We start from the raw sequence: 13,112 nt of genomic DNA on the forward strand, positions 1-13,112 counted from the left end.
GCCATAAAGCATGTTACCACGTCTGTGCTTTTCCTTGTCTCTGTCATTTGAAATAAATTGAAATATTTTATTAACAGTGGACTCATTAATATAAAAGTAATCTGCACATTATTGTTGTGACATTGAGCTTAAGTTTGAGCCAACAAAAGTAAGCTGAAAAGTGAACAATAGTGTATATTGTGTATAAAAGTTTCCATGACTTTTCCACAAGCTTGTAAGGTTTTATTACAGAACTTTTTCAGAACTGGAATTCACAGATTTGTGTATTTAAATATGGGTCTCAAGAGAAACCTGGAATATAATTTGTTATTATGGAACTAAATATGTTAGGGTAGCTGCTTAGCTTTCAACCTTGGATCAAAGACACAATCTACAGGCTGGAGCAAAGCAATACAACTTTCCCAAAGACTAAACACTCAGCAGAATGTTGTATTTAAAAAAATTTTTTTCTTCAATGTTTGTTTAAGCCATAAAGCATGTTACCACGTCTGTGCTTTTCCTTGTCTCTGTCATTTGAAATAAATTGAAATATTTTATTAACAGTGGACTCATTAATATAAAAGTAATCTGCACATTATTGTTGTGACATTGAGCTTAAGTTTGAGCCAACAAAAGTAAGCTGAAAAGTGAACAATAGTGTATATTGTGTATAAAAGTTTCCATGACTTTTCCACAAGCTTGTAAGGTTTTATTACAGAACTTTTTCAGAACTGGAATTCACAGATTTGTGTATTTAAATATGGGTCTCAAGAGAAACCTGGAATATAATTTGTTATTATGGAACTAAATATGTTAGGGTAGCTGCTTTAGACATTTTTTTCTATAAATGCATATTTTATTTACTTAAACAGAAGCACTTTTCCAAGAAACCTGTTTTACCAGATTACACAGTCACAGCCCAAAACAGAAATGCATGGGGTTCAGTCATAACAAAACTGCATTGCAGGAAGATATATATCATAACATATTAATAACAAACAAAAAGAAATGAATGGCAGCACTTCTTGATCTTCAGTTATCTTTTAACTCCTTAACAAATAGGCTACATTTAAACATTTTTTTAACAAATATATTTAATGGACTCAATAAACGAGCTTTAGTTATAAAAACAAAAAATATGGTATATATTAGCCAAATTTTGTTTATGCATATGAAATTTACCAAATAAAATCATATGATTGAAAAAATACACAGATACATTTTCATAGCTCAAATTGTACTTTTGGGCTCTTGCGCGCAGTGATGATGTAATAATAGCGTCGCGTAAAAGTATCTTAGCAACCTTCTCTGGAGCGTCTGTCATGGCGCCCCCGATCCAGTCTGTTTTAGCTAAATCTGAGCACGACTGGGACGTTTTATCAAATGGCACATTCAAAATGCCGAGTATGATAACATTTTCTGTTGAGTTGTGTTGAAGACGAATAGAAGATGCCTCCAAAAAGGAGAGGACCTCTTCAGACGGTCCAAAGATAGACGAGAGACGGATGACATCAAGAGAAAGGTTGATTGAATGATATGTTTGTTCTTTTGCTAGTGCGCACTGGATTTGATAATAAATCTCTAACGTTACCTACTATTCTGCAGATAGATGTTTTGTTTTGGTGCAGCAGGCTGCTAGACCAGATGCGTCAGACGGGACAGAGACCTTGGAGAGGTAAAGAAGACTTCTGTCTGTTTTGTTTTTGAACGTCTCTACATCAACTAGGTTAAATAGCGCGTACTTTGATTTCTAGTGTTTTGCGGTGATTTGGTTATTTGTAATTATGTTTGCATTTCAGGTGCAAAGAGTTACAGCGCGCAGTGGAGGAAATTATGAAGACTCTGAAGAAATTATCTAAAGTACTGTTTATTTATGTCTGTGTATTTGTATAAATGTCATCAGACATATTAGACTATTATTGCAGATTTACATGTATTTGAAATTTAATTTAATTAAAAATATTTTTTTTTAAATACATTTTTTTCTTGCATATATAAGATGTGTGTGTGTGTGTGTGTGTGTATATATATATATATAATTTTTTTTTGTGAACTTTCACTGAACCCTTTATAATGTATTATGTTAGATCCTACTATTATTTTTGTGTAATTTTAATGCTAAATTCCATGTGCACAGGTAGATGAGCCGGCTCCAGTGGGGAATTATGATCAGTGTAAGAGGGAAGTGGAGAAACGTTTGTTGACTTTACGTGAGCGTCTACAGTCTCTAGCTCTTCAGCTGCAGCCTCATGATGAGTATATAACCTCATCCATTCAAACAAATCTTACAAATCAAATCCCAGAGCCTTAATCATGCATTCAAACAAACTAAACAAACCATTTTTAGATCTACTTTTATACATATGAAATCATTTATATTTAAATAATAATAATAATAAATACTTTTTTTTTTTTAAACAATACCAATTTTTTCCTTGGCCACATAGAATGGCCGGACCTAGCTCATCTCAGACAGAACAGGAGAGCGAGGAAGAAAATAGTGATGAACAAGATGAGAGCTCTGAGGATGAAGATGCTGAAGAAGAAGAACATGATGATTATGATGATGCTAACAGTGGTGATGAAGATGCAGATATTGGTCCAACTGCCACAGGACAGGGATCTGTCTCTTACATTGCTCTCAGTGCATTTACGGGACAGGAAGAAAGGGACCTCAGCATCCAGGTTTTAACATTTTATTTTAGTTATTGAATACTTGAATTCAGGTTGTTTTCTTGCACCGAGCAATTTGTCTTTTTTTGTGTTGTTTCAGAAAGGAGAGGTTTTGAAAGTTCTCTCTAAAAATAAGGATGGATGGTGGCTGGCTCAAAACTCAAAAGGCCAGAAGGGCCTGGTGCCCAAAACATTCCTGAAGGTGTGTATAATATCACAGACACTCAGTGAGTGCGTTTACATGCACAATGCAAATATTTGATAACATGAAAGTCATATACACACATTAAACTGTGTTTAGATAATTAACATGGAAGAATTACATCTGTAAATGTATTTTAACCGTGCGTTTTAACCGTGCGTCTTCAGATGGCTTCTCTGCAGGATAGTGAGAGAGAGAATGAGGATGAGAGGGAGAGTGAAGAAGAAGAGGGAGTCTGACATAAAGTCCAGGTGATATTTCCTCTCTCTCCACTAGATAGCAGCATTGTTCTCATATTTTGTTGTTTTGTGCATGTCTGTGCTTTTATATTAATTAAAAAGCATTGAATATAGCTCACAATTTCAGTCATTTCTGAAACTGAAATAAATTAAACAAAAGTGTATGTTAATATGCAGCCTTTGTTAAAGAAAATGATTTAATACTGTCTTTTTTCAACTAGCAAAACATCCAATTGGAACACAGTGCGGAAGGCTGTTACTGAGGTATATTCTAATTAGACAATTACACCCTTAAAAACTTTTTATAACACATATTAACATACACTTCTAACACCCTCACATACTGAAGTGTGCTTGTGTGCTGTGTCTGCAGATAGATGCTACTGATGTGCTTTCAGCAATGGGTGCCATCCCACCAGGCTTCAGACCCTCCACTCTCTCCAGACTCCTAGAGGAAGGTCACTATCTGTCCCTATATTTTTCAAAGCCTATAGATGAAATGCCATTTTCAGACTTTAAACAGCTTACTAACCTAGAACACAGTTTGTTTGTTTGATTTGTTTTACATTACATCTGGTAAGAATTCAGATTTTATAATGATATATTACAGTTGTATCATATGTATACTTTTTGTGTGTGTGTGTGTTTGTGTCAAGCAGGGAGATCTTATAGAGCAAGTCACTTCATTCAGCCCAAGCTTAGCCAATCACAATTCTCCTTTAAAGATCTCCATATGGAACCAGACACAGGCAAGGTACCGAATTGCAATGGACACACTAGCTACATTTACTAATATTTTAATAACAAAATTCATACATATGAAGTATATAAATATATTTTTAAAATATAAACAATAAATGCAGCATTTATTTGAAAAATACAGTAAAAACAGTAATATTGTGAAGTATAATTACAATTAGTAATCACAATTAAAAAATGTTTAATGTTTTAAATTTTTCAGCAGCCATTACGCCAGTCTTCAGTGTCTCATGATCCTTCAGAAATCATTCTAATATGGAAACCGTGATCCTTTTATTTAGCAAGGACGCATTAAATTGTTCAAAAGTAAAAGTAAAGACATTTGTCATGTTAAAAAAGATTTCTATTTCAAATAAATGTAGTTCTTTTGAACTTTCTATTCATCAAAGAATCCTGACAAAATATATAAGTTTCCATAAAAATATTAAGCCACAAAAATGTTTTCAACATTGATAATAAGAAACTATTATTAATAATTGAGCACCAATAGTAATAGAGCAGCAATTCAGCATATTAGAACGATTTCTGAAGAATCATGTGACACTGAATACTAGAGTAATGGCTGCTGAAAATTTAACATTGCCATCACAGAAATAAATTACATTTTAAAAGTTATTGAAATAGAAAATGGTTATTTTAAATTGTAATAATATTTCAAATATTTTCAAATAATGTAGTGTATCAAATAAATACAGCCTTGGTGAGCATAAGAGACTTCTGTCAAAAACATTTAAAAAATCGTAATTATTCCAAACTTTTGACCCGCAACACATAAAAAGAAAGAATGTTTATGTGACACTGAATACTAGAGTAATGGCTGCTGAAAATTTAACATTGCCATCACAGAAATAAATTAAATTTTAAAAGTTATTGAAATAGAAAATGGTTATTTTAAATTGTAATAATATTTCACAATTTCCCAGTTTTCAAATAATGTAGTGTATCAAATAAATACAGCCTTGGTGAGCATAAGAGACTTCTGTCAAAAACATTTAAAAAATCGTAATTATTCCAAACTTTTGACCCGCAACACATAAAAAGAAAGAATGTGTATGTGTGTATTTGTCAAGGTTCACGGACGCCCATCTAGAGTGAGTTTAACCCTGACCCTGTGGAGTTGTCGAATGATCCCACCCCCCGGGGTCGGGTTACAGGTGCTCAGCAGGCACGTTCAGCTCTGTGCATTTAACGGATCCCAGGTAACCCATACACACACACACACACACACACTGCTGCACCTACAACCGGAATGATTGCCCCTTTATGATCTTAAAAGAGAGAGATTTGTGTACAGTAATCAGGGTGGAACCAGCCTAAAACAAATAACAAAGCATCATGAGATTAACAACTGGGGTGCTTGAATTAATACAGTTGCAATCCAAAAGCATGAGTGTAAAATACTACGGCATATTTGAGTCTTGAGTGTTAAGAGTTTAATCATTACTTGGTATCTGTACATTATTTGTCTTTCACAACTCTGGATTTTTTTTTTTTGCGCACTGTGGATGTAAATTCTGTTTGATTACTTATTTTCAGTAATTTTAAATATTTGGGAGAGAACCAAGAAATGTTTCAGTGCATGTTTATACATGATAAGTGGAGTATTATTGTGTAATGTCCAACGTTCATTGTGCACAGTTCATCTTTTCTTTGATGTTTCTGAATGAGTCACTTAAGTCATTGTAAATGGTAAAATAATTCTAACGCCCATTCAAAACCCATTTGTCTTCCCAGTGTTTATTGTAAACCAGTGTCGTGTGACACAAATGCAGTGTACATGGTGGCATTGTTTCCCTCTCACTCATTGTTCCACCTGTTAAGTTTACTTTAATATTTTCCTTGTCAGGTTTTGAGTAACATTGACACAGTCAGAGCCACTTACAACTCCAAGATCCCAAAGACCTGGAGCTTTTCTCCACGGGTAAGACTAAGCTACACTTAAACACATGCAAAAGCATGAACAAAAGTCGAAGGCCACATAAAAAAATCTGGGATTTGAAATCTAATGTAAACCTAGTAATAAAGTAAGTTTTAAGATTTTGAAATTTTGAAACAAAGAAATTTTGCAATTTAAAATGAATAAAAAATATGTAAGATTCTGAACTATAGAAATGTCACAACTTGTTATGCTGATAATATAAGTTATATATATAATTATATACAAGTAAAAAAAAAATTTAAAATTTAAAATTTTCACCAATGTTCTCAGAGGTTTAGACCTCGCTGTATATACTTTTATGTGATCTAACAGTTTATATTTTAATCTGTATTTTCCCCTGTGTGTGTGTATTTCAGATGACTGGGATGCGGCCCTGTCTACTAGATGGAGACTGTTTCCTGTGTTGTGATTCTGAATCTCCTGATCTTGGAATTCTGTTTGAATTGGGTATGACCTACATAAGAAATGTAACTATTTCTTGCAAAAAATATTTCTTATCGTTTAAACAATAATATGGCAGTACCACCCAACTCTGATCAAAGAGGACACAAGGCCTTCGTAACCTCAGAAAGACAAAAGATCACTTATCTACTACCCTCTCACATATTTACATAAATACACGCAATTATCTCTATTAAAGGAATAGTTCACCCAAAAATGAAAATTATTTACTCATGCTGGAGTCGTTCCAAACCTGTAAGGATTACATTCTTCTGCGCAACACAAAATAAGTTATTTTGAGTAACATTAGAAACAACATTGGAGTTCATTGACTTCCATTGTATTTCTCAAAATATCTACTTTTATGTTCCACAGAAGTCATATAGTTTTGGAACAACAGTAAATTATTTTGTAAATGATGAGAGAATTTTCATTTTTTGGGTGAACTATCCCTTTATTATTGAACTAAAGTGGCGTGACTATCTACAAGGTTTCCATCCATATTTTGAAATTGCTATTGTAAATAAAATGATATCAGTATCCAGCAAAAATCTTCTTGCACACGGGTTCTTTGGTAAATATGTTTGTGCTCTCTTTCAGTCCACAGTGGAGAGAGGAGACCCCAGCTGTGGCTGGGCAGTCCTTAAACTATTTGATGAAAGTGGAGCCCCCATTGCTCTACGGTACACACTAATTCACTTATTAGAATATGATAGATGCGTATCAGTTATATTTTTTTCCTTACATACTTACTCACAAACTATATGCATGTGTGTGCAGGACAAAAGAGCTCACTATCCATGGTGGCACACCATTTGAAAAAGACACTGATATGGATACCACATCTACCAAAAGAGGTAACATTCTCTTACAAACACACACACACACACACACAGCAGTGGCGTTCCGTCCATATAAGCTGCGAATGCGCTGCATATCCAGGCCATCTGAGAGAATGAGTTCACGGGCTAATTAATATACAGTGGTGTGAAAAAGTGTTGGCCCCCTTCCTGATTTCTTATTTTTTTGCCGGATTCTCCGCAGCTTTCTCGCCTCCGCTGTATTGCTATGACTCTTCAGGTTTATAGCGCGTTCTTCTCAGTGGTTTGCTGGTCTGCGGGTGATTTCATGCACGAGGTAAGCTGTCTGCAAAGCGCTCGCCCAAGCGGAAAAATGCGCTGTTGCTGCCAGATCTCGATTGCTGAAACTCGACTAAATCATATGAAAAAAAAAAAACACATCATAACTGTATTTTCCATATACTTGTGTCGCTTACAATTAAAGTCCTTTTCTGATTTTATTGTTGTTTGCTATGTTACTTGGCAATATTTTAAAGATATTATTATTATTTTGTTTATTTATTTATTTAATAAAAAAATTTTTTTTTTTTTTGGTATTTTGCTTGGTCTATTATTGGAGTAGTGTCACCCGGGTGGGAGTTTTAACTCCTATTCACTGGGAATAAAAATAAATGAATGAATAAATTAATAAATAAATAAATAAAATTTACAAAATCATTCAGTTGATGCACAGACATATAGTGTGGGGGAATCCCCCATCTCCCCACCCTCTGAATATTACATATCATAAAGCAACTACGTTATTTGGCTGTTTTTACTCGGACAAGCATCTGTTTTCTAGCATTCGAATAACTACCTGAAACTATAGAAGGATTGGAGATGAATTTCATTTACAAATAAAGTAGGAATGTGCATACTTTTAAATCGACACATGCCACGGTGTTTTCCTCTTTGGAGGGGGGAGGGGGGCTTAATCTTATCACTCAGCATACCCGGTTAAAAAAGTCACCGCTCACCACTGACACAGTCTGGTTCACTATCTTTGTAGGGACTCTCCATAGGTGTAATGGTTTTTATTTTCCATCACCCTACCAACCCTACACCTAAACCAACCCTACACCTAAAACTTTGTGCATTTTTACAATCTCAAAAAAACTAATTCTGTTTGATTTATAAGCTTTTGTATCCATGGGGACCTCAATTTAGGTCCCCACGGTGACACAAGTCCCCATGAGTTGGTGTGTATTCAGCTTTAAGTCCCCACCAGTGTAAAAAAAACCTGTACACACACACAAATATATACAAACTGATGTCTTCTGTTCTGTCCTCAGGATATCCTACCGGTGTGTTTCAGCAGATGTTGCTGTCCAGGAAGATCCCTAAACTTGTTGTTAAGCACAAATCAGTAAACACACGCAGCAGAGAGCTTCTGAAGTAAGAATGCCTACACACTAGACTAGAGTATACATTAATGTTTTGAAGTGTGGGTCAGTACGATTTTTTAAATGTTTTTGAAAAGACCCTTATTCAGAAATCATTCTAATATGCTGATTTTATGCTCAAAAAATATTTCATGTTATTCTCAATGTTGAAAACAGTTGTGCTGCTTAATTTTTTGTGGTAACCAATAACCATGATACATTTTTACAGGATTCTTTGATGAATAGAAGCTTCAAAGGAACAGCATTTATTTGAAATAGACATCTTTTGTAACATTATAAATGCCTCTCATTTTGATCATTTTAATGCTTCCTTGCTGAATGTAAATATTAATTTCTCTAAAAAGATCCCAAACTTTTGAACGGTTGCTCAGAGTTTTATTGTCAACTGTAGGGTTCCATAGAGTTTTTTGATAAATATTCATGAAAAAGCAAATATGGTCTTGTTACTAAATATTTTTGTTTCTTTAAATGTTTCATAAGTCTTTTGCCAGACACTGTAGTAGGAAGTCTGTCCACATTACATCTCCTGGCAACATACAGGCAAATACTTGCTGATGCTCTTTTATTGGACAGAATCACCATGTATAATGCAGGTAACACACACATTCCATTGAATCTTCTTAGTTTTATCTTAGTGCTTGAAGGGTACCTAATGCGTATCTGAGGTTTCTGTCACATCACAACACTATATACAATTTCTTTGGTAAGAAACGGTCAGGAAAGAAAGCAAATGTAAATGTAAAACATAAATGGAACTGAGAATGTAATAGCTTGGCTCTGTGTTCTACCTAGATCTGATCTGCAGCTCGGTTCTAGCTTCCTTCCCTGATGTTCTAGATCAGCCAGACCTGATGGATGCATTTAGGGTGAGACTGGTCAAATAAAAACACACTTTTACTTGCCGTGTTCTCATTAGTAAACACTATTTATGTTTCTATACATAAAAATAAGTATAGTTAATACCCTGTACCTGAACTCTACTTTTAACAGAAAAGATTATATTATTATTACATTTGTATTATTATTATTTTTATTAATAATAATAATAATAAATATAATTTATATATATATATATATATATATTTTTTTTTTTTTAATTATTATTTTTTATTTAATTTAACTATAAAATAAATTATTGTTAAAATATATATTTTATTTATACATTTATTTACCAGTTGAGGGCAAAACCAAAGAGATTTTGTTTTTTGTCTAGTTCAATTAACTTCTGGGGACAAAAATCCGCATAACGTACTTGGGGGTATACTTGTTATAGATGGGGTGTATATTATCAAAAGTACTAAACTTAAACCTGATTTTACAGAAATCATGGACCGAATCAGAGAGTAACCTGAGAAGATCTTAAAAGGTACAGTGTGTGTGTGTCTGTGAACATCACATGATTGCCACAGTACTATTTTCATTTATTTATTCATGCTGTTTACATGCAATGTGTGTTTCTGTGTATTTCAGAGGGATATTAACGTGTTAAAGCAGATGTTTGTAAGCATTTTTATGGGCAGCGTGTATCCATTGTTATACTCTGTGGAGATGCCTGCTCCCTGCTGGGCAGATGAGGAAGTGGAATCTCAACGTGCTCGTTTTATCTACAGCCCTTCCCAAAAAACCTCAGTGCAAACTCTGCTGTCCTCTCAATGTTCACATCAAGCCTTTGAGATTGCACAGGTCACCTATGACCTCATCAACAGTGCCCAGCTCTGAGTCTAGAGACTGACTAATCACATGGTCCTTCAAAAGTGTCCAAATAGCAAAATGTTTGATTGTATTTTTTAGTCCTTTTAAAATGTGTATTTAGATATTAAACATATAAATAAAACTGTTTAATCTCTCATACCCAGCCCAGAAAGCGTATTCACAGTTATGTTTATGAGGAAATCGTGCCATACTATACTTAACAGTATTTGTGCGTGTGATCGTTTTCCTTTTCCATGTATTTGTAAAGCATCCCATGACCGCCCGTCCCTTAAATAATGGTCTATTTTTAAGCACCACACCTCCTAAATACAACTCCTCCCTCTTTTTTCTTATTTTTTTCTCACACAAATGCATAACTATGGTTTAAGTACACACCTCTTTGTCTTTAACACAAGCCTCTTATTTGAACATATTCCACTCCTTTAAAACAAGTCGTACACTTAAAAACCTGTTCCCATTCTTTCGTGTCTGACACACCACCTCGCCCAGCCATCCTGAGGTGTGGTGTCAGATGCTTATAAAGATGGAGACATGAATCAGCATTAATTGTTCTGAAGAAAAACCTACCATATATCGCTGATGGAAAGAGGTGTGATAACATGCCAACTGAATGTTTAATCTTCTTACACTGTATTATATAAGTTAGCTGCTCACCCATAACTTGTTACTGTGCTGTAATCAGTGTATTGTGAATCACAAGTAGTGATGCAACCACCATAGTAGACACTGAGAGGATACGTTCCCCCAATAGCCAAATAGTGGCTAATCAATATGGGTTACAAGCTACGTATACAAACTACAGCTAAAGAATCAGATATGCTGCTGAAAAATGTTAACTACATTAGCAACTTTTAGTTACTCCTTGAGACCATCTGTATTGTTTTGTTGTGTTGGCATGCTTCTGATATGAAGAAAAAGTGAAGTAACTTAATTATGCTGACTTATAAGATTTTTTTTTTTTTTTGGTCAAATTCTAAAGCTGCATCACATTGTATTGTGAAGAAGGCAATCTGAGAAAGCACTGCAACGAGCTCTGGAAAAAACAAAACACATTAAAGATGGCAGATGGGGCCATCATCTTGAAGAGAAATGTGTGATATTCATTCAGTACTGCCAAGTATTAATAAAAAATAGTTCAGTGTAATTAAAACTTGAGTATTTTACCCAATATTTATGTGGACTATGTTTTTGTGTGGTTAGCTTAGCCACATGCTAATGTCTAACTCCACTATTTGTGCTTTAAAGGAATAGTTCACCCAAAAAAAGAAGTGTCATAATTTACTCACCCTCATGTAATTTTAGCATGATTTTCTTTTTTCTATGGAACAGCTAAAACAAAAATAGTTAAAACATTCTTCAAAATATCTTCTTTTTCTGTTTTTAGGAGTAAATTATGATATAATTTTCATTTTGGGTGATCTAACTCTTCAAGATGCTTCTGACATTAAACACTAGAACAAAACAAACACCTGTTATATTTAGTCTATTATATATCTATTATATTTTCACCATATTCCATACATAAGCTTAAATTTAAAAAGTGTTATGCAATATTATATTATATAATTAATTATGCTAAAACAGTCTGTGTGTCTGTGTGTGCTGAAAAAAGTATGTGACCAGGAAAATATTTTTCCCTAATGGTTTCTGTCTCCACACTCCCAGTGTTTATAGATACATAATAGAGAACTGGTCTGACAACATTCCATCTTTTAATATTAACCTATTATAATTCCACCCTATCCGTAAGCATAGAGTTTCTTCCCTGGCAGCTCAATGCTCATCCGGTCGTAAAATATCCTGGTCTTCCATCCTCAGTTTTTAAGACAACATAAACAGAAAGCTTTTAATGAGTTGCCATATGTTGAGTAAACTTCAATACATTTTTGAGGAAGATGTGAGTATTTACGTGTGTGCGGGTGTGTCTCGGGCCTGTCTGAATGGGATTCCAGACCGTTCATATTTCACCACCCTGGGAAACCCGAGTTAGTAAGATGACACACCCGGTTGACCTGCTGCTGTGGTGACAGAAAGCATTAGAGCCCAAAGTCAACACACACACACACACTGGACAGAGACTGGACAGAGACGATAGATGTTTGAGATAATTATACAATTTAACACTTCATTTTAATTCTAGATTAATTTATATAGAAATTGTGTAAACTCACACCTCAAGTATATGTACCTATGTGTGTTCCTACAGTATGTTCCTACAGAACATTGTCTTAAGTGCTTTCAGATCAAATCACATTGAGTGTATTATACCTAAAATCCCCTAAACTTTGTATAGGATGCATGCTGAATTCCTCAACCCTTAGCACAATACATTATGGTGCATTTACATGCTCAATCTCGGTGCATGGTGCAATCAAATTTGCTCAAGATCACTGAGTTGATAGGTCATCCCTCACTGGGACTGAATCTTGACCTTGGTGTTATTAGCTTCATTCTATTTTGTGAAATATGAGGCATCTATGAATCTGTACTGTTTTCTAGGGCTGTTAATTTTTATTTTGCATAATTAATGTGTAAAATAAAATAATAATAATAGTTATTGGACTTTGTTTCATAATTGTAGTCATCTTGTGATAGTGACTTCATATAACACAATTTGATCATATATCAAAACTTTATATATCTCTATGAAATTGCAATTATGACTTTACTGCTCACAGTGTGACTTAATTAATTTTAAATTTTATCTCACATATTTTTACTTTTTTATTTTCACAATTACATATTTTTATGTAAACTGACTTCCATATATACAGTATACAGTGGTGGACGAAGTACACAAATCAAGTACTTGAGTAAAAGTATAGATACGTATAATAAAATATTACTCCAGTAAAAGTAAAAGTACTCAGTTTTCAATTTTACTCGAGTGAAAGTACAAAAGTACTTGATTGACATTAGTAACTT

General features: G+C 34.1%; 1 pseudogene; it reads left to right on the forward strand.

Moving 5' to 3' along the window:
- The first annotated feature begins 1,491 nt into the window (after nt 1-1,491).
- On the forward strand, nt 1,492-10,835 carry LOC107689817 (nephrocystin-1-like; annotated as a pseudogene).
- Nucleotides 10,836-13,112: the final 2,277 nt, after the last annotated feature.

The sequence above is a fragment of the Sinocyclocheilus anshuiensis genome, unplaced genomic scaffold (genome assembly GCF_001515605.1).
Source record: "Sinocyclocheilus anshuiensis isolate Anshui unplaced genomic scaffold, SAMN03320099.WGS_v1.1 scaffold918, whole genome shotgun sequence".
Taxonomy (NCBI): Eukaryota; Metazoa; Chordata; class Actinopteri; order Cypriniformes; family Cyprinidae; genus Sinocyclocheilus; species Sinocyclocheilus anshuiensis.